Below are 21,726 nucleotides of genomic sequence, written 5' to 3'. Positions count from 1 at the left end.
TTATCCGGGGATACCGTGGGGTCCTCTCCCTGGGAGGTGGGTCTTCCGCTGGTTATCCCCTGCAGGGATCCAGGGGGCGTCCTGCAATTCAGTGCTGGGCTCCGCTGGGGGCCGGGCCTTGGAGAACGCGAACTGTGCAGGGAAGCAGCAGCTGTGGGGTCCTCACCGCCCGCTCCGCGCAGCTGCACCGGGTCTCCTGATGCTCCTCAGGCTCCCGCCGAGTCTGCGTCTCTGGAGGGCAGCGAACCATCCTGCCCAGAACCTTATCCTCACAGCCCAGTTTGAGCAGGTCAGCCATTTCTGCTTCCTCCCCTCGGGCTGGACTTTGCACTTGGGTTTCTTCCAGTCCTTCCTCCTCCGGCCGCTTCTCTGTCTGCTGGAGCTTAAATTCCAGCCTCACAAATGTTCCAGCTGGGAAGGGCGTGTCCAGGGCGCTGTCCACACTGGTTTCCCGGAAGGCCCGCTGCACGGACCGGTGCTTGCAGATTCCTCCAGGGCCACCTGCAGGCCCCGGCGCTGGCCCCGTGAGCTCGGCCCCTCCCGCGTCCCCCGCGCCCACCCACGGGGCCAGCGAGATCCGCAGCCATCTCAGGCTTCCCCTGTCACCCCGGCCCTGCGAAGCGGGTGTGCGCCCCTTAGTTCTCCGAGCCTGCCGGGAGCCACCTCCTCCTCTGCCCTGCCCCTGGGTGGGCTTGCCTGTAGAATGCTGGGCAGAGGCGAAGGAACAGGGAAATGTCCCTTTCTCCACACTGACCTTGGGGTCTGCTGGGTCCTCTCCACTCCCTCCCACCCTGCCCGCGCTATTCCCTGGGGCCTGCAGTTTCAGCAAATTTCCCTGCTGCGCCGGAAAGCCGTCCTGTTGCTCACTCTCACCCTTCCTCCTTTTCTGTCCCATTCTCTCTCCCCACTGGGTCTCCGACACGACCCCCTCTCCTCCAGGCTGTCCCTGGAGCCCCTCTCTGCTTCCCCAGCTCAGCCCCCTCTCTGATGGCTTCTCCTTCCCACCCCCAAGCGAATTTCCTGGCTCCCACGGGGTGCCCCCAATCCCCAGGGCCTAGGTCAACCAGACAAAATTATTTTAAATGGGAAGATTTGAATTCCATTGAATTCATGAAAGCAGGAATCCATCTGGTCATATTTTAAATAATTTTGAAATGATAATTGCAACTATCAATTTAAAGTTTAACCAGAATTCAGAATACCCACCATTTTACCAGAAAAAAAAAAACAAAACCTGTTATAACTAACCAAGTCAGTAAATTTTCAGGATACAATATTAACAGTAACAACAAAATATCTGAAACAGGAATAAAGATAGTTCCATTTACAATATTATCAAATAGAATGAAATACTTAGGAATGAGTTAACAAAGAATATGAAAGATCTGCATACTGAAAACTATAAAATGTTGAGGAAAGAAAATGAAGAATACAAAATGGGAAATATTTATGTGTTCATGGATTCTAAAAATTAATATTGTTAAAATATCCATACTACACAAAGTGATCTACAGAGTTAAATTTCTATCAAAATTTTAATGCCATTTTATTAAAAATGTAGAACAACAATTTTAAAATTAGTATGGAACCACAAAAGACCTCAAATAGCCAAATACTGAGAAGAACAAAAAGGCTGAAAGCCTCACACTTTCTGATTTCAAACTATATTACAAAGCTGTAGTCATCAATGTAGTATAGTACCTACATAAAAACCAATAGAACAGAAGAGGGCCCAGAAATAAACTCACAAAGGTACAGTCAACCGATCCCACAGAATGGAGAAAGGATAAACACAGGGAGTGGTGTAGGAAAAAAAACAAGGAGTGGTGTAGGAAAAACTAGCTATGCACAGAAAAAAGTGAACCTTTCTCTCATATCATCACAAAATGAATTTGAAATGAAATAAAGACTTAAACATAAGAACTGAAATCATGAATCCTCTAAAATAAATTGGGAAAAACCTCCTTGACACTGGTCATGGCAATGATGTTTTGGATATGACACCAAGAACACAGTCAACAAAAGCAAAAATGAACAAATGGAACTATGTCAAAGTAAAAATTTTCTGCACAATAAAGGAAACAACAAAATATAAAGGCATTATAGGAAATGGGAGAAAATATTTGTAAACCATATGTAGGATAATATGTTACTATCCAAAATATATGTCATACTAATCAATACAAAAAAGAACCCACAGCAGAATTAAAAGCAATTTCTTGATTAATAATTGGGCAAAATATATAAATGGCAACTTTTCCAAAGATATACAAATGGCCAGCAGGTATATAAAAATAAAATATAAAAGCGACACATATGTAAAAAAAGAAGCAGTTTAAATATTCTACAATTTGCACTTACTTTCTTAAATTATAGAATATCCTAGGGTGTAATATTGCACAATGAATAAAATGATGTTTGAGAAAACTGTTAAAAAATTAAATAAATAATGCTGAACGTCACTAATTATCGGAGTAATTAAAATCAAAATCACAATGAGGTATCACCTTATCCGTGGTGTTTGGATGCCTATTATCACAAAGTCAAAAGATAAAAGTGTTAGGGTGTAGAAAAAGAGAACAGTTGTACACTGTTGCTGAGGATGTCAATTGGTGCAGCTATCATGAAAAACAATATGGAGGTTCCTTAAAAATTTTAAACTAGAACTACCACTAATCCCAATTGGGAGTATATAGCCAAAGGAAATAAAACCAGGATCATCAAGGGTATCTGCACTCCTCTGATACAGATAAATAAACTGAGAGATACATAGTTTCAGCTTTAATACAAATGAAACTCTTTCATCTGCAACAATATTGATAAATCTTGCAGACATTATGCTAAGGGAAATAAGCCGAATACAGGACAACTACTGCATGATCTCGTTTGTATGTAAAATCTAAAAAAGTAAATAAAAATAAAAAATAAAAAGCCATGGAAACAGTAGAACCGTGGTTCCCATGGGCTAGGAAGAGGGAAAAGTGGGGAGATAGCCATGGAAGGGGCGCACCTTCAGTTATAAGGTGAGTAATTGCTGGGGACAGTTACAGAATAGTGACTATAGTTCACAATACTGTGTACTTGACATTTGCTGCAAGAGTAGATCTCAGGTGCTCTCACCACACACACAGAAACGCATTAACTATGTGAGGGGCTAGATATGCTAACTAGCTGAACTGAGATAATTTAAAGACTACTGACATCTCAAAACACTATTGTACACCCTAAATATATACACTTTTCAATTTGTCAATCATAGCTCAACGAATGGAGGAAAAAAATAAGAGTAACCAGCAGGTCGTATCAAGCCACACGGAAACTCGACTTAAAACACGCTTGGCCACTGTTTCCAGCTCAACTCGGGAAAGGCCGGAGCGCTTCTGGCCCCTGGACTTCGACGCTCCTCCCGCAGCCCCCGTGGCTGGGGAAGGTACAATCGTTCCCAGGGTTCCACGCCCCGCAGATCCGGCGGGGCCATCGCCGTCGCCTTGCTCTTGCCGCAGCCCCGTTAGCCTCCGCGTTTTGGGGCGTCCAGGCCAGGGAGGCTGCCTGTGGCTGCCCGCGTGCCCCCGTGGCTGTGGCTCCACCGGCCCCGGCTTCGGCCCCGCGCAGCGCCTCCGAGGCCGCAGCCATCTGGCGCCGGAACTCACGGCCTCGGGCCCCTACCGGCAGCCAGCGCCTTCGTTGTGGCCGCTCCTCCCCCTCCCCGAGCCCGAGCTGGTCCAGAGGAGAAGGAGGACGGAGAAGCTGGAACCCGAATGCTGAGCTGCCGGCGGCAGGTGCGGGAACCGGAGAAGTTGGCCTCGCACAGGAAGGCTTCTCAGAGCGACAGGAGCAACATCCAGGAACTCCGCACGCAGCTGGAAGAACTCAGTAACGTACTCCGCTGTGGGAGAAATGGAGATAATAAAAGTCTGATGTAGAAGTACTCACAGAGAACCATGCTCCTTGGTCAGTCTCAGATTATTATTATCAGATCTACTCTAATGATGTTAGTCTTCCAAATAAAGTGAGTGACTGAACTGTCAAATCAGCAAGATCAGGATATTGAAACTCCTGCTTTGAATTCTAACGACCAGTTATAAATAGAAAATGATGCTCACCCTGGTACTGATAGGACAGCAAATATTGAATGTAGACAAGAGGGTCATTTGCCTCAAATTCACAGGAGCCAGCATCTGCATTAGCAGCACAAGATACGTCCTTAGAAGGTTCGTCATTAGCTGGAAGTTTCAGAGCTGCAGCAGAAGCGGCTTTATCATAGACTGGATTTAGTCGTGATGAAAATGCTGGACGGTATTTTGACCACAGCACTGGTTTCTATTAAGATTCTGAGAATCAACTATATTATGATTTAATTTATTACTACTGTGATATGGAAAGTGGTCACTATCGATTTCATTCTCGAGTAGATTTGCAACCTTATCAGACTTATAGCACAAAACAAAAATAAAAAATTGAGAAAAGAAAGGATCCAGATTCTTCTACAAAAAAAAAAAAATGAGGAAAGGGATTTGAATTCAGAGGATCAAGAAGCCTTCACTGTTGAATATACAAGCTGCAATGGGAAAGACAATATCACAAATGTGAAAAAAAAGCCAAAATAGGCATTCATCACAAAAATAATCCCCCAAAATTCACTGTTCCAGTTAGTGGAAATACTATGGAATCTCCTCTTAATGAAAACATCTCAATTCAACTTTAAGGATGAGAAAATCTCAGAGACTCATAGTGAACCAGAAGAAGGTGAAATTACAGACTCTCAGACCGAGGGTAGTTATGATGAAGGCGTTACCAGTAAAGGCAATGCAACTGCAAGAGATACTGAGGAGGAAGATGAGGAAAAAGTGTGGCCCTCATATATGAGAGTAACTGTCATTAGATCACCTGTGTTACAGACAGGATCACTCTTCATCATTACTGCTGTGAAACCTGCTACAAATGGAAGGGAAAACGATATGGAGCATACTCTTTGAATCCCTGAAGTTGGTGTAAGTTTCATGCAGAGATTTATTTTGACCATGACTTACAAAGGTATGTCCTTTTGGATCAGGCCGTCAAAATGGAACAATTGTTAATGGAAAATGGATTGTCCAGCTGAAAACTAAATGTGACCCTTATGAACCTGAGCATGGAGATAAAGTGAAAGTTAGAGACACCGTGTTATCTTATTACATTCACCCTGGCAGTAATAGCTGTGTTGAATGTGAACCAGGGCAGGTTAGAGCTCACCTTTTCCTTGATAAGAAAGATGAATCATTTTTGGTCCATCATTAACTAAGAAGGAAACGAGTTGGAAAGAAGAAAAGGATTTTAAAAATATATGAGTAAAATATGGTTTACAGAATACAGACTACAAAGATGATAAGATACTGGAGAATCAAAAATATAAAGATAGAGCTGGAAAACATAGGGAGCAGATTGGAAGTGAAGGAAATTTCCAAAGAGATGATGCTCCTGCATCTGTTCATTCTGAAATTACTCATAGCGACAAAGGTCAGAAGATGTTGAAAAAGATGTGTTGATAACAGGAGAAGGCCTGGGGAAGGATGGTGAGAGAATAAAAACTCCAATACAGCTTCAGCTTCGGCAAACACATGCAGGATTGGAGACAGACTAACCATCCTCAATTAAAGAGACTCACCTTCTCCACAACAATAACAACAACAACAGCAACAACAACTGGGACAAAGCACAGGAGAGGTTTGCTGGAAACTTTCCAGAAACTAAACTTCAAAAAGATGACCTAGGAACCATTCCTTGGGTAAAAGGGACTGAGGAGTGAAGGTTAATCACAGAAGAAAACAAGTTTTTTTATAAATAGAGTTTGGAAACTCTTATTTTATTGCAGAACGTTTCTCCCCAAAAAAGTCAGTGGCACAAGAAAGCTGTGTCACAATTTACCCCTTCCTGATTCAGAAATGTGTAATAAAATGTGGTTTGCAGCTTTTAAATATATTTTTTAAACTAATTATTAGTGACTGAATTAAGTTATGCAGTAAGCGAACTAAAGTTCACAGGGCACAGATAAGTTTATCAAACTTTACTATTTTATCTTGTCATTTACAACATCCATATAAAAAATTAGCCATATAAGCAAAATTCATATAACCACTTAAATGTTCATTTGTCCTTGTCTCCATATATTCATACTAGTATGCACAGAAAATACAGCAAAAGAAACATCTAAAGTCTATAAAAATAAATCTGACAATATACATTCTTTTTTATGCCCTTCAGGACCTAGATAAAAAATGTTGAGACAACATGAATAGTGATGCATACATTTTCTTATATTTGGAATAGTCTAAATCATATTAAAGAACTAATGAACAAGTGACATGTCACAGAAAATTCATCTTTTATTGTTTTCTTCAGTGAAGAATCTGAATTTGTTGATATATATTATACATCAGCATTTGTATTTGGTTTGTTTCATAGCTAATGAAATGTTTATACATGAACAAATGAGTACAGTATTGAAATAGTCCATGTGCTGGCATTCATACTTTTTATAAATACCATTGCAGGCAATGAAGTTGTGCCAGAAAAATCTGATTTCGAGTACAAAAGGGATACTTAGCCAGGACCTCAAGCTCAATATATTTATTGAAAATATCCTAAATTGCCATAAAACATTATAATGTTAAATTACTCATTTCAATAAATTATGAATTAAACAAAAAATACAAATGATGACTTTTATGGATCAGGGAAGTGCTAATGAGACAGAATGGCCATTGAAGCAAAAAGGTCTGAATTCAGGTAAGTAATTTTACTCCTATTAGTTTTACGTTAGAGAAAACAATACTTCTGACCATATACTATTTATTGCAGTGGAGTATTTCAAAAATATTTACATAATATATAATTAATTTTCTAATGGTATAAAAGTAATAACACTCTACAAATTATTACAATATGGTCTACTGATGAGAGGAGTGTTTCAAATGAAAAAAACTTGGAATTTCTCATGGTGATAGATGCCATAGAAAATCTATGTAAAATATGTCACTCATATATGCACTTATTGATATTTCTCCTTTTCGGAAAAATAATATACTTTAAACACTTAATGCAGACAATTAAAATCACCAAGTTACAAGAATTCACAGAATGCCTAATATAGTTGAAAGGAAATTAAGAAAACTTCCCAGGACTGGAAGTAAATAAAGGTAATGATCCAGAGAAGTAATCAACCTAAGAGGCCAGGGCTCCATTCAGATACCTCTGATCACAAGAATGTCAGGTCCTTGTGGGTTGTTCCCTTCTGACAAGGCAAATGGAATAAACAAAGAGACACTACCTGCAGGCATTGGAATGTGGTGTCTCTCATATGTGAGGATTAAATTATAAATTATGTTGCACACAAGGAGATGAGCTACTGGGGTGAAGCATCAGAAGAAATTATATGGCACATAAATCTCAGATATTGAATTTATGTTTAAATGTTTATGTCAATATAATGGAAAAACAAGAAAGCAAAATAATGTGGAAAGGAACGATGAGCTTGTCAAGCTATCTTTGGAAAAGAGGCAAATGAAAAGTAAAGTATTGAAAGTTTTCTAAAACAATTTAATGTACAACATACAAATTACATATTAAAATAGGCTGAGCCAAAAAGAGGATTAGTAAAGTGAAATGCTGATCACAATAAATGTAGTCATATATATTATAGAAGGCAAATTAACAGAAAATATAAATATATTTATATATGAAGATTAGATTGAGAAGAAATAAAAAGCATTTAATTGTTTTACCAGACTCTCTAAATAGGAAGGCAACAGTCAAAGAATCAGTGACTCATAAGTTTCAGAAACTGGAAACGAGACATGAATCCTTTAAAAGTTTAGGGTGTAATATATGAAAAAAAGGTAAATTAAGAAATACTTAGAAGAAATAGTGGTTTGGATTGTTGTGAATACTGCTTAATAAACATGAGAGTGCAGTTACCTTTTTTGACATGCTTATTTTGTTTCCTTTTGATATAAACCCAGCAATGAGATTGCTGGATCATATGGTAGTTCTATTTATAATTTATAGAAAAACCTCCATACTGTTCTCCCTATAGAAATGGGAAATGATTGTACTACCTTACATTTCTACCAACAGTGTATAAGTGCCCATCTACAGAATGAATAAAGAAAATGTCATACACACACACACATGCACACACACACACAGGAATAATGTTCAGTCATAAAACAGAATGAAGTTCTGTCATTTGTGTCAACATGGATGAGCCTAGAGGACATTATGTTAAGTGGAATAAGCCCGGCACAGAAAGAAAAAGACCACGTGCTCTCACTCACATGAAATCTGAAGAAGTCCATCTCATAGAAGTAGACGGTAGGATGGTGGTTACCAGAGGTTAGTGATGGCAGAAAGATGAGGGAGTGGGGAGAGCTTTGTCACTGGGTACAAAGTTACAGCTAGAAAGAATAAATCCTGGTGTTCTATTACACAGCACGATGACTATAGCTAATAATAATGTACCGTTTATTCTATAATAGCTTGAAGCAAGGATTTTGAACTTTATTAGCACAAGGAAATAGATGTTTAAAGTGTTAAATACGCTAATTACTCTGGTTGGATCACTGTACAGTGTATATGGTACAACGTGATGCAGTGAAACATCATATAATTAACATAATTATACATGTTTGTGGAGTACAGTGTGATGTTTCACTGCATCACACTGTACCGTGTAGTATGATACAGTGAAACATCGTGTAATTAACACATGATAGTTACATATGTTTGCGGAGTACAATGTTATGTTTCACTGCATCTCACTGTACTGTGTAGTATGATGCAGTGGAACATCATATAATTAACATATGATAATTATACATGTTTACGGAGTACAGTGTGATGTTTCACTGCATCACACTGTACCATGTAGTATGATGCAGTGAAACATCACACTGTACCCCATAAATATTGCTGGTTCAGCAGGGAACTGTAGGACACAGAGCAGCTCCGGGTTAGCCATGACCAGCAGCTTCACCCATGCGGGGTAACGAGAGGGGAAGGGCCCTGTGCTCGGCTGAGAGTTGACCCCTGACCCCATCCACTTTGACTGCTAGGTGCCAGCAGAGGTCAGGGGCACCTAACTTCAGGCAGAGGCAGGAACCAAAGTCATTGCCTCTGTTTTTTTTTTTTTTTGAGAGGGTCTCACTCTATCACCCAGGCTGGAGTGCAGTGGTGCGATCTCGGCTCACTGCAACGTACATAGAGGTGTACGTCAGAATCACATCTGCAGGAAGGTCCCTGGGTGAGATTAACAATCTCACATAGAGGTGTGCGTCAGAATCACACCTGCCGGAAGGTCCCTGGGTGAGATTAACAATCCCACATAGAGGTGTACGTCAGAATCACACCTTCAGGAAGGTCTCTGGGTGAGGTTAACAATCCCACATAAGTGCCGGTTCTGGGTATGAGAGTCAACGCCTCCTGTATGTTGCATCTATGTACATAAGTCACAATCTCAATGGTGGAATGGATTTTTCCATGAGAGCCTTAATGCTTTTTGAATATTAAGTTATCTTAGTGGAGTCACAGCCTCACAACTGTTTTGGATCTTGATCAGGGAGTCACAAACCCACTTGTGGACCATATCCACTTATGAGAGCCAAGTTTCCAACTTTTGACTGCCTCTGGGTGTGAGATTCAGAACCTCAATTATGGGCTGTGTTCGTGTGGGAGAATGACAATTTTGACTGATGGCTGGGCTCAGGCAGGAGCCTTTCATCCTGCAGGTGTTGAGATAAGTGATATGTCACAATACCCAAAATATGCTGGGTGCAGGCAAAAGAGGAGAGTCATATTAGCTGGTTGCTAGGTCCAGTTATATGTCACCACCTCCGTTTTTGGCAGGGCTAAGGCAGAAGAGGAGAGTCAGCGCTAAAGAAATGTCATAATATCCCTGTGGGTAGGGACTATGCATAAGAATTGCATCACCTAGTCATTGAACCCAGCCATATATTACAATATACAATGTATACAGGGCCCAGGCAAGAAAGGAGAGTATATCACATAGGTACTGGGTCCACCAATGTGTCAAAATACCCCCTGAGGGAGGCTCCAGGCAACAGGGTAACATTACCTAAGTGAAGTGCCCAGAGGGATGTTTCAATGCCCCTGGTGAGTAAGATTTTGAAAAAGGAGAAGTTACATAACTTAGGGGCCAGGCCTAGCTGTGTGTCACATTCACCTCCAAGACGGAGCCCAGACATGAGAGAAAAGTCACATCACGTAGGTACTAGGCAAAGTAATATGTCATAATCCTTACTGTGAGCAGTCCCTAGGAAGACGTAGAGTCACATAGTCTAGATGATGGGCCCAGAGGTATTTGACAATGACTCCTGTAGGTCGGAACCAGGCAGAATAATCACTTCACCCATGTGCTGTGCCCAGTTATAAGTCACAGTTCCCTCTGTCAGCATGACCGAGGCAGGGAGAAGAGTCACATCATCCCGGTGCTTGGCCCAAAAGTATGTCACAATCTCTCTTATGGGCAATGCTCAGGTAGGAGAGGAGAGTCACATCAAATAGGTAGTGGACCCAGAAATATGTCACAAGGCCTTCTGTGAACTTGATCCAGGCAGAAGATTCACATCAACTTTGTGCTAAGCCCAGCAACATGTCACAATCCCTTCTGTGTAAAGGGACCAGACAGGAAAAGAGAATCACATTACCTGGCCAATGAGCACAGAGAAATGTCACAATGCCCCTTGTAGGCAGGGCCCAGGCAGAGGAGTTACATCGCCTGGGTAGTGGACCCAGGAATATACCACAGTGTCCCATATGGGCACAAGCCAGAGAGTCACATAACCTGGGTGCCAGGCCAAGCTATGTAGAAAAATGTTTTCTGTGGACAGCGCCAAGGCAGAAGAGGAGACTCACATCACCTGGGTGCAAGGTCTAGCGATAGGTCAAAATGCTCACTGTGGGCAGTGCCAGTGAAGGAGAATAGAGTTACACTTTCAAGGTGCTGGATCCAGCAATATGTTAATATCCCATCTATGGGCTGGGTCCATGCAAGAGCGTCAAGTCACTCAGGTGCTAGGCACTGGGAAATTTCACCATGAAACCCGCAGAATGGTCCGGGAATGAGATTAACAATCCCACAACTGTCGCAGTTGTAGGCATGACATTCAACACCTCTTGTGTGTTAGGTCTAAGCCCAAGAGTAACCATCTCAACATCTCAACACCAGACTGGATTTGTGCGTGAGATCCTCAATTCCTCTGCAGACTGTGTCACCTTAGTGAAGTCACAGCCTCACAGTTGTGCTGCATCTTGGTCTGAGAGTCACCAACCCATGAGTATCTATATATAAGTCAATTTTTCCCACCTTTGACTGACTACAGGTGTGAGATTCAGAACCTCAACAGTGACCTGTGTTCATGTGAGACGATGACAATATTTACTGCTGGCTGGGTGTGCATATGAGTGCCACAATCTCACCTGTGTGTTTGGCCCAGTTAGCACTCTCTGTGTTCTACCCAATGGCACTATACAGTATGAATGAGAGTTGCAATCAACTTTGAGACCTTCCTGCTGGTAGGGACCCATGATCGTGCCTGTGGCATGAAGCTCGGGTATGAGAGTCAACATCATTACAATTAACTGGGTCAGGACAGGAGAGTCCTCCCTTGCCTATAAGCTGGGTTTAGAAATGAGCCACCATTTCAACTCTGGTTGAATATTTATATATGAACACGGGCCTAGCACCGAGGTGATGTGAGTCTTTGGCCTAGACACTTCAAGCAGGAGGCAATGTGACATATCTCTGGGCCTAGCAACTATTTGATGTGACCTGCTTTTTTACCTGAGCTTTTCCCATAAAAGAGATGTGACATATGTCTAGATCCAGCACCTGGGTGATGTTACTCTTCTTTTTTGACTGAGCCCTCTGTATTTTGGGTGTTCTGACATATCCCTGGACCTAACATCTGGAAGATAAGAAGATGCAGTATGGGCCCTGCCTAAAAAGTTTCTTGGGACATATTTCTATGGTAATCACCTTCGAGATGTGACTCTCCTCTCTTACCTGGGCTTTGCCCATAAGAGAGATTGTTGCGTACCTCTGCAGCAAGCACCTAAATGCCGTGACTCTTCTTTCTTGCCTGGGTCATGCGCACAGATGAAAGGTTGGCTTATCGCTGTGTCCAGCACACCAGTTATGTGATTATTTTGCCAGATCTCTGCTCACAGGAGCCATTGTGACAATCCCTGGGCCAGAAAATATTTAATATGACTCTCCTCTATTACCTTAACTTTGTGCATACGATAAATTGTGACGTATCTCTGGGTCCAGCACCTGGGTGATGCGACTTTCCTTTCTGCATGGACTATGCCCACAGGAAGGAGGCTGATTTATTGCTGTGTTGAGAGCTGATGTAATACCTCAGTTCTTGTCTTCTTAGTTTATAAGAATTCAAATAAGAGACGCACAGAAAAGAAGTACAGCATAATTTATTGGAAAAGAAAAAAATTTAAAATTTAAGTGCAGAATACAGTACATGGTGAGAGAGATATTCCAGGGCAGGCTGCTCATAAGAGTGAGACAGCGTGGATTGTCGCTGGAGAAACCCCCTTATGGGAGGTTTACATTATTATTAATAAGGGGGGGAAGAGGAGCTGCTACTAAGCCTGTTCTGAGTGGTCTTCTGGGTGCACATACGCAGTAGCTGTACACTCTTGTTCATATGTTGCGTGTCTCATTAGCATCTTAGACCTCTAGCCAGGAGTGTATTTTTGTTTGTTTACTTGAGACAGAGTCTCGCTGTGTTGCCCAGGCTGGAGTGCGGTGGTGCAATCTCTGCTCACTGCATCCTCTGCCTCCCGAGTTCAAGCCATTCTTGTGCCTCGGCCCCCTGAGTAGTTGGGATTACAGGCATGCACAACCATACCCGGCTAATTTTTGTATTTTTTGTCGAGACGGGGTTTCACTATGTTGGCTAATCTAGTCTTGAGCTTCTGGCTTCAAGTGATCCATCCTCCTCAGCCTCCGAAAGTGCTGGGGGTACAGGTGTGAGCCAACATGCCCAGCTGGGGTGGTGCATTTTTTGTTATTAAAATAAGCAAAAGTTAAGTTTGAGGACAGGTAAGATCAAAATGCGCATGCTCTCTAGAACAGAAAGTCCTTAATGAAGATAACTTTGCTTAAATGAGCCCAATTACAATGCGAATGCTAAGGCTTATTGTGTTGGCTGTATAGTCACCACAGTTTCAACGAAGGGGTGGCCTGCCCTTCCACACTTGTGAGTGTTTCTCATTAGGTGGAACAAGAGACTGAGAAAAGAAAGAGACACCAGGACAAAGTATAGAGAAAGAGAAGTGGGCCCAGGGGACCAGCGCTCAGCAAACCGAGGATCTGCGCCATCACTGGTCTCTGAGTTCCCTCAGTATTTATTGATCATTATCTCTACCATCTTGGAGAGGGGGATATGGCAGGACAATAAGGTAATAGTGGGGAGAGGGTCAGCAAGAAAACATGTGAACAAATGTCTCTGTGTCATAAACAAGGTTAGAAAAGGTGCTGTGCCTTGATGTGCACGTATACAAACATCTGGGTGCATTAAAGAGCAGTATTGCGGCCAGTGTGTCTCAACTCCAGCCGTAAGGTTGTTTTCTCCTATCTCAGTAAATAGAACATACAATCGAGTTATACACCAAGAAATTCCATTGCTCAAGGATGAGCAGGAGACAGATGGCTTCTCTTATCTCACCTGCAAAGAGGCCTTCCTCTTTTACTAATCCTCCTCAGCACAGAACCTTTAAGGGTGTCAGGCTAGGGGATGGTCAGGTCTTTCTCTTCCCAGGAGGCCATATCTCAGACTATCACATGGGGAGAAACCTTGGGCAATACCTGGTTTTCCTAGACAGAAGTCCCTGTCGTCTTCCACAGTATATTGTGTCCCTGGGTATTTGAGATTAGAGAGTGGTGATGACTTTTAACAAGCAAACTGCCTTCAAGCACTTTTTAAACAAAGCACATTCTGCATAGCCCTAAATCCATTAAATCTTGAGTCAGCACAGCACAAGTCTCTGTGAGCACAGAGTTCGGACTAGGGTTACAGATTAACAGCATCTCAAAGCAGAATAATTTTTCTTAGTACAGAGCAAAATGGAGTCTTTTATGTATACTTCTTTCTACATAGACAGAGTAACAGTCTGATCTCTCTTTCTTTTCCCCACGTTTCTGTATCCCGAGATCATGGTCATTTTCTTGACTATCTATTCTGCCTTAATTTCCCCCTAAGAGGTCTTAGGGTCATAATCATATTGGAGGTTGAGGGGCTAGGTCATTTTTTCTGCAGCTGTTTCCTGCTGTGTGGGTGTTATTCTGTCTAGCCTGGGCCCTAAAGTTTCTGCCTGTGTGATCTAACTGGGTATAAACCATGTCATTCATGGAAGCAGTGGGCAAGATATTGGCAGCCAAAGTTTGAAAGCCTTGCAAAGCCATCATGCAAACATGGAGTTGCTGTAAGCAAGAGTGCAAGAAATCAGTTAACATTTTAAACAAAATTGGAACAAAAGTAAAAGCCGAGAGTATAGTAATGACTGTTACTATTAAAGAGAGTAAGGCAGGTAATAGACATTGCTTTCATGTTCTCATGGAATTTCCTACATATTCAATTTTGTCTGCCTGGGTGATTATATTATTAATATTTTCTTAGACTAAAAACAGCATTCTTCTTTTAGATATAAACATGCTCCTCTTTGCCTGGCTGGGAGAACATCCCAGGCTCTTTGGTTTTGTGTGACTACAGTGGCCATGGAGTCTAGATGCTGTTGAAGTCTTTTGAGGCCTCTGCTGCTTGTTGTGGACCCATTGAGGTTTTCTGAGATAGTTTCTACTGGATTCCCAAGGCTCCACCTTATGGTGACATTTGTGCTGCAGAAGTATTTTGCATTAACATGGTGAAAGCAACAAATGTTGTAAGTATTTTCTATTTTTTGCCAATAAGCAAAATTCTATGCAGCTAAGTTGGCAGCAGTTATTCGGTCCATTTGTGGATGGTACAGTTGAATGGTGGTAAAAGTTAGAGCCTGGAACCCTTCAGTAAATGTGCTGAAGTGGTCTGAGGGCCATCAGAGTTGTTGCTTATATTGGATTAGATCATTTATTGAGAGTAGAAAAACACTCTGATGGTCCTCTCTCCATTTGGGACTTTCTGTAAGGGGAGCAATGTCTCTGGCCCTGGATGGTGTGAAATCCCACTGTGAGTAACTGCAGCTGGGCTGGTCTCTATTGTACTTGGCAAAGGACGATAGGAGCATAAAGAGGAGGTGAAACAAACTTAGATTCTACAGAAGACTCTGATGGTGTGGGGACGCTGGGGACTCTAAAAGAGATGTGGGGCCCTGAGGGCCCCTGTGTGGAGCTGGTGTTGGGCTGTGGGGTCTGGGGTCCCTTCCCCTTAATAAGAGATGATCTTCTAATTTTTCTGAGGGGCTTTCTGGCTTACTAGGCTTTAGCGTGCAGGTGCTGCATAGAGCTGGGTTTTGTTGTCAGGCCAGAAAGACTTGCACATAGGATACTTCAGACCATTTTCCCTGATTTCCACAGAAAAGATCTAGCTGTAGCATGGAGTTAAAGTTCACAGTCTCATCCTCCAGCCATGTTTTCTCAGCTAATCTGTAGGGAGGATAAATAGTGTTACAAAAGAAGATAAAGTTTTCTTTTTTCTAAGTTCATTTAGCCAAAAGCTGTTCTAATTTTTAGATATACATCCCAGGGGTGTTTCACTGACAGTAGAGGATGCAGCTCCCACGGTGCCAGAATCCTGCAATGACAGAACATTTACTGAAGTCCAGGAGGCTGGGGGCATTCCCACGGGCCAAGTGGAACCACCAAGTGTCCAGCACATTCCCTCGAAACCCCATTAACTGAAGCTCTAGGAGGTCATAGGCATTTGCGGTACATCGTCCTAGCTATCCCCAGCGGTGGACATCTCCAGCCCTATAGAGATGATCCCCACTGCTGGCTGGGGGGCAGATGTCTGGCTAACAAGCCTTGCCCTAATTCACTGGTTTGCCATTTGTGATGCCCAATTATAATGCCTGGAATGCTCAGATGCAATCCCTATGACCGGGCATCTACATGACTGTGCATCTTTTGTTCAGCAAAGAAAGCCTGTTGAAGAACAATTTCAAGGAGCTGGGAAATGCATAAAGCCTCAAGGGACAGGGTTCTCTTAATGTGCTGCTCAAAACAAAACAAAAATTTTGTAAACAGAAAACCTGACCAGAAAATACACTACAATAGCCACTATGTGGAGATAGAGTATTGCTGAAGGGACAGCAAACAGTAAGCTGAGTCTGAACTGTGGCCAGAAAGATGTGAAACTAAGCGGCAAACTAGCCCAAATATGAAATATTGAGGGCAACCCATGTGGTTAGTGTATTTATCAATACCACAGAAGCAGCAGCCAAAGGAAGAGCGGACATATATTCTCCCTCTAAAGAACACAGGTGACTTAAAAGCGTTTCCCCCAGAACTTTACTGAAACAGCGCTGGAACAAGCAGCGATAGTTAACCAGGTAGTCTGGAACTGCCATAGTATTCACTGTAAGTAAAGGGAAACTGAAATTAATGAAGCAGACAAACCTCACCCCAGGTCATGGCACCAGACATGTTGATGGCTGATGTAATACCTTGGTTCTCGTCTTCTTAGTTTAAAAGAATTTAAACAAGAGACACACAGCAAAAGAAGTACAGCATAATTTATTGCAAAAAAAGAGAGAATAATTTGAAAATTAAGTGCAGAATAGACAGTACAGTCTGAGAAAGAGATTCCAGGGCACCCTGCTCATAAAATTGAGACAGCATTAATTATTGCTGGAGAAACCCTATTTATGAGAGTTTTGCATGATTATTCATAAGAAGGTGGAAAGAAGTGTTACAGTAAGCATGTTCTGACTGGTCTTCTGGGTGCACAAGTGCTGCAACTGTACACATCTGTGCATACATTCCATGTCTCATTAGCATCTTAAATCTCTACCTAGGAATGTGTTTTTTACTATTAAAATAAACAAAGGATCAGCTTGAAGACAGATAAAATCAAAATGCAAATGCTTTCTAGAAGTAAAAGTCCCTACTGAAGATAGCGGGTTTCAAATGACCCCAAGTGCTCCACATCTTAAAAGTTGCTCCCATAATGCTGGAACACTATCTGTTCCTGAGGTAACAGGTCCCATTTGTGGCTTTGAGCCACTGGCAAGCCAGGCATGACTTGAGATGAGACTATTGATTTCAAGTGTAAAATGCCTAAAGAGTCAGCAGCTTCAGGTTGCATTTTGGAGCTTGTCCACTTAAATGGGTTGATGAAAATGGCTCACAAGACTCACGCCTCGGAAATGAGGTTTTCTCCTTTGCTCTTAGCAGATTTTGTGCAACCCAATAATTAACCTTTCTGATGCCTAGACTTTCACATTCGTGAAAAAGGCGACTTTGAGAGTGACATTTCCAGGAAGCCACAGCCCTTGTCACCCCCTGGAAAGAAGGCAGCGCCCTGGGCTGCAGAAGACGTAACGCTCTGGAAAGAACCCTGGGTGCAAATGAAAGAGGAATCTGAGAAGGATAGGGCCAATTGGGTGAGGACAAGCCGCCCTATTTGGGAAAAGGTAAGGTATATTCGTAGGGTAATACCCTCCTCAATGCTCAGCCCAGACCTGCCCTCCAGGTGCACCTCTGTACTCACTATCCTTGCGAAGAGTCGGCATAGCATAAGAACTCAGCAGTGCTTTGGACTCCAGGAAGCCCACACCGCTCTGCCCCTCCCTCTAGGGCTATGCAACCCGGATCCCAGTACATGCTGGGATTATAGTTTTGAGACAAACAGGCTGAGAGTACTTAATGGACTACAGCTCCCAGCATATTAGGTGGGGCGCATACCACTCTCCCCCTTCTTCCAGGTCTGCGCCTCGCCCTGGAGCCTGGCACATGCTGGGATTGTAGTCCTGTAGCCCTTTGACCAAAGGGTTGGGAGTGTTTATGAGAATACATCTTCCAGCAATCGTAGGGATGCACACAGAGCCTGGTCTCTTCCTCCAGTGACACGCATTGTCCCTGAGACTGGTGCATGCTAAGACTGTAGTCCTGCAGCTCTTTGAGGAAAGGGCTGGAAGTGTTTATGAGCATATATCTCCCAGCAAGCCTAGGGAGATGCACACAGCCCCGCCTCTTTATCCAGTGATGCGCACTGTCCCTGACTCCAGTGCATACTGTGATGGTAGTCCTGTAGCCATGGGACCGGAAAGTCTGGGAGTCTTTATGAAACTACATCTCCCAGCAAGTAGAAGGAGGCACCCGCGGTCCAGTCTCTTCCTCCAGTAATGTGCTCTGTCGCCGAGCTGGGTTCATGCTGGGACTGTAGTCTTGCAGCCAGGTGATGAAAGGGCTGAGAGTGTTTATGAGACTGCATCTCCCAGCAAACCTACCAAGGCACCCACGGCCCTGCCTCTTCCTCCAGTGATGCGCACTTTCCCTGAGCCTGGTGCATGCCAGGATTGTAGTGCTGCAGCCCCGTGACCAAAGGGCTGGGAGCCTTTATGAGGCTGCATCTCCCAGCAAGACCAGTGGGACGTGCAGAGCCTCGTCCTTTCCTCCACTGATTAGCGCACTCTCCCTGAGCCTGGTGCATGCTGGGATTGCAGTTCTGCAGCCCTGTGACCAAAGAGCTTTGTTATAGTTATATGTGAAGTATTCAACAAACTACTTTACTTAATTATTACTGGAAGCCAGAACCTCAGTTGCGTTCACTTTTTGGATTTTATATAAGTGAAATTGTGTAACATGTGTACTTTTACATCTACTTTCTAATATGCGACATTATAGTTATGGTATTAATTCATGATATTGCAGATAGCTATAGTTTGTTTATTTAAAAATTATTTTTTACATAGTGGTAAAGTGTACATAAAATTAACCATTTTAGCTATTGTAAGTGTGCAGCTCGGAAAAATTAACTACATTCACATTGTTTTGCAACTATCATTCGCATTCATAGGGACCTTCTTTCAACTTGCAGAAACAAAACTCTATACCCATTAAATAAGCTCCTTGTTACTCACGACAATGCAGTATTTGGGCTTGTTCTTTTTTTTTCTTCTTTTCTTGTTTTTGGACCGAGTCTCTCTCACTCTGTCACCCAGGCTGCGGTGCAGTGGCACTCTCTTGGCTCACTGCAACCTCTGCTTCGTGGGTTCCAGTGATTCTTCTTCAGTAGCTGAGATTACAGGCGCACACCACCACAGCTGGCTAATTTTTTCTATTTTTAGTATAGACGGGGTTTCTCCATGTTGGCCATGCTGGTATTGAACTCCTGACCTAAAGTGATCCACACTCCTGGGCCTCTCAAAGTCCTGGTATGGCATGCCTGAGCCGCCAAGATTTCAGCCTTTAAAAGCGCAGGCCCTGCCACCTTTTGCTGCGGCCCTTACGCTCTGAATGACGTGTCATCTCTGCCATAGGTTGACTCCTTGAGTTCCCTATGCCATTGCATTCTAGCCTGAGCAGCAAGAGCAAAACTGCTTCCCCCCACCTCCCCATCAAAAAATAAGTAAATAAATAAAAATAAATAAGTAAATAAAATCTCTACACATGACCTGTAAGTTTGTGTTCCCATGAGTGATTTCTAAGAAATGACACTGTACACTGAACGCAGTGGCTCACGTCTGTCATCCCAGCACTTTGGGAGGCCGAAGTGGGTGGGTCACGAGGTCAGCAGCTCAAGACCACCCTGGCCAACATGGTGAAACCCCGTCTATACTGAAAATACAAAACTGAGTCGGGCGCGTTGGGGCACGCACCTGTAATCCCAGCTACTCGGGAGGCTGAGGCGGGAGAATTGCTTGAATCTGGCAGGCAGAGGTTGCAGTGACCCAGGATCACACCACTGCACTACAGCCTGGGTAACAGAGTGAGATTCAGTCTCCAAATAAATGAATGAAAGAAAGAAGGAAAGAAAAGAAAAGAAAAGAAAAGAAAAGAAAAGAAAAGAAAAGAAAAGAAAAGAAAAGAAAAGGAAAGGAAAAGAAAATAAAGAAAAAAAAAAGAAAAAAGAAAAGAAAAGAAAAGAAAAGAAAAGAAAAGAAAAGAAAAGAAAAGAAAAGAAAAGAAAACCAGAAAAGATACAGAAAATAGAGAAAATGAAAGAAAAGGCACTGTATCGCTACTGGGCTAGGACCTTCTCTCTTTCTATCTGTTTCTCTCTGTCTTTCTCTGTCTGTCTCTGTCTTTCTCTATGTCTCTTTCTCTGTCTGTCTGTCTCTTTCTTTCTCTCTGTCTCTGTCTCTCTTTCTCTGCCTGTCTCACTGTCTTCTAACTCTCTTTCTCTGCCTGTCTGTCTCTTTCTCTCTCCCTCCCTGTCTGTTTCTCTCTCTCTCTCTGTGTACTCTTTCTGTCTGTTTCTCTCTGTCTCTGTTTTGTTTCTGTCTCTGTCTGTTTCTCTCTTTTTCTGAGTCTGTCTTTCTCACTCTCTCTCTCTGTCTGTCTCTTTATGCCTATCTTCTGTCTTACTCTCTTTCTCTACCTGTCTGTCTCTCTCTCTGTCTGTCTCCTTCCCTTTCTGTTTTTCTCTCTCTCATTCTCTGTCCTTCTCTCTTTCTGTCTGTTTCTCTCTGTCCATCTCTGTCTCTCTCTTTCTTTTTCTCTGTCTCTGTCTCTCTCTCTCTGCCTGTCTCTCTCACTGTGTCTGTCTTCTGTCTTACTCTTTCTCTGCCTGTCTGTCTCTCTCTCTCTCCCTCTCTGCCTTTCTGTTTCTCTCTCTCTCTCTTTCTGTCTGTTTCTCTCTGTCTCTGTCTGTCTCCTTCTCTGTCTGCCTGTCTCTCACTTTCTTTTTTTTTTTTGAGATGGAGTCTCACTGTGTCGCCCAGGCTGGAGTGCAGTGGCTCCATCTCAGCTCGGGTTTCACCGTGTTAGCCAGGATGGTCTTGATCTCTTGACATCGTGATCCGCCCTCCTCGGCCTCCCAAAGTGCTGGGATGACAGGATTGAGCCACAGCTCCCAGCCTGTCTCTCTTTCTTTCTCTCTCTCTCCCTCTCTCTCTGTGCCTATTTTCTGTCTTACTCTCTTTCTCTGCCTGTCTGTCTGTCTCTCTCTCTGTCTCTCTCCCTCCCTGTCTATTTCTTTCTCTCTGTCTCGATCTCCCCTCTCTGTTTCTCTCTCTTGCTATTTCTCTCTGTCCGTTTCTGTCTTTTTCTGTCTCTTTCTCTGTCTGTCTCTCTCTTTCTTTATCTCTGTCTCTGTCTTTCTGCCTGTCTCTCTCACTGTGTCTGTCTTCTGTCTTACTCTCTTTCTCTGCCTGTCTGTCTGTTTGTCTCTCTCTCCCTTTCTCTTTCTCTCTCTCTCACTCTCTCTGTCTCTCTCTTTCTGTCTCTGTCTGTCTCTTTCTCTGTCTGTCTGTCTCTCTCTCCCTCCCTGTCTCTCTGTTTCTCTCTCTTTCTCTGTCTCTGTCTCTCTCTCCTTCTGTTTCTCTCTGTCCATCTCTGTCTTTCTCTGTCTGTCTCTCTCTTTCTTTCTCTCTGTCTCTGTCTTTCTCTCTCTCTCTGCCTGTCTCTCTCACTGTGTCTGTCTTCTATCTTACTCTTTCTCTGCCTCTCTGTCTCTCTCTCTCCCTCCCTTTCTCTCTCTGTCTCTCTTTCTCTCTCTCTGTTTTTCTCTGTCTGTTTTCTCTCTCTCTTTCTCTGTCTCTGTCTCTCTCTGTTTC

At 43.0% G+C, this 21,726-nt stretch overlaps 2 pseudogenes; one reads left to right on the top strand and one right to left on the bottom strand.

The window, feature by feature from the left end:
* LOC129481643 (retinoic acid receptor responder protein 2-like) lies at nt 1–895 on the bottom strand (annotated as a pseudogene).
* Nucleotides 896–3,267: 2,372 nt separating this feature from the next.
* Nucleotides 3,268–5,858, top strand: LOC129481644 (angiogenic factor with G patch and FHA domains 1-like; annotated as a pseudogene).
* The last annotated feature ends 15,868 nt before the right edge of the window (nt 5,859–21,726 follow it).

This window comes from Symphalangus syndactylus, chromosome 5, assembly GCF_028878055.3.
Source record: "Symphalangus syndactylus isolate Jambi chromosome 5, NHGRI_mSymSyn1-v2.1_pri, whole genome shotgun sequence".
Taxonomy (NCBI): Eukaryota; Metazoa; Chordata; class Mammalia; order Primates; family Hylobatidae; genus Symphalangus; species Symphalangus syndactylus.
This window is presented reverse-complemented; position numbering and strand designations above follow the sequence as displayed.